Consider the following 1,187-nt stretch of genomic DNA (forward strand, 5'->3'; position numbering starts at 1 on the left):
AGGAGTTAGGAAGTGTTAGGTTAGGAAGTGTTAGGTTAGGAAGTGTTAGTTTAGGAAGTGTTAGGTTAGTAGTGAGTGAAGTAAAGGAAATCCAGATCATTAAACTCTTAAACTGACTGACTGTAAACTAAAGCAACATAGGATCAAGCATGTAGTTTAAGTCATCACTGAACAGAGACCAGATCTTAGAATATCTATGAAACATCATGGATAACGTAGAAGAAAGAAGTTTAAGTAGAAGGTTTGAATAATTATTCTGGGTTCTCAGAAAAATAAGAACATTGAAATTCCTTGGATTCTTGTGGAATTTTAGAATAAAATAATTTTTAAAAAAGTTGAACAAAACGGCAGATCTTGTCACTGCAGTTTAAAAGAGTAAATATTAACTTAAGATCTATCAAATCTAGGATTGTCTCCTTGCCAAGTATATTTTCTATTAAAGAACCTAAACGCGCAATCTAACCTGTAAGCCTAACCAGATAATATATTTATAAATTTGACAACTTAGCCATATGTGACTCCACTAAAACGACTCGTTTCGGCAGAGGATAATATTCTTCTGCTGGGAGGCCTCCCACACGTCGGGCTACATACCACAGAAGGGTACATCATTCTTTACTAGGAAATTAACTTGGCAGAGAGACAAGCCAGACCTGACAGTCTAAACTGTAACTGACATTAAAGACAATTTAGTCTTAAATTATGTTTAACATTTTAAAAACATCTATGGGCTGAATGTGATTTAAATCCAACACATTAAATAGTTAAATAACTACAATCTATACACCAGAGAAACATGTAGTTAAGGTGATCACAGAAAATATACAACCAAGCACATGTTAAAATGGAAACTGGAGACTGACAGCAGTGGTGACGGGGGCCTGGGTCCTGGTGGGGGGCAGTTCTTAAACATAAATAAGTCCTGTTAGTTTCTACACAACAACAGATGTAACTTAGTAAAAACTTTAGTCAATCAGTAGGAAGGATGGAAAAGCTCGTGCTCTTCATGGGGAATTTCTTTACATTTTCACTTTAGTTGTCCTGTGTGTGCCATGCTTGACAAGGTGTAGTTCAACATCTGCAAACAGAGGACAAGGTTAGGAGAAAAAAAAAAAAATTTACTGGGTAGGCCATTTTATTTATATTTGGTCACATGATAATGGGATTTTGTGTTGGAATAATTAAAA

The sequence above is a fragment of the Cynoglossus semilaevis genome, chromosome 17, assembly GCF_000523025.1.
Source record: "Cynoglossus semilaevis isolate Cse_v1.0 chromosome 17, Cse_v1.0, whole genome shotgun sequence".
NCBI lineage: Eukaryota > Metazoa > Chordata > Actinopteri > Pleuronectiformes > Cynoglossidae > Cynoglossus > Cynoglossus semilaevis.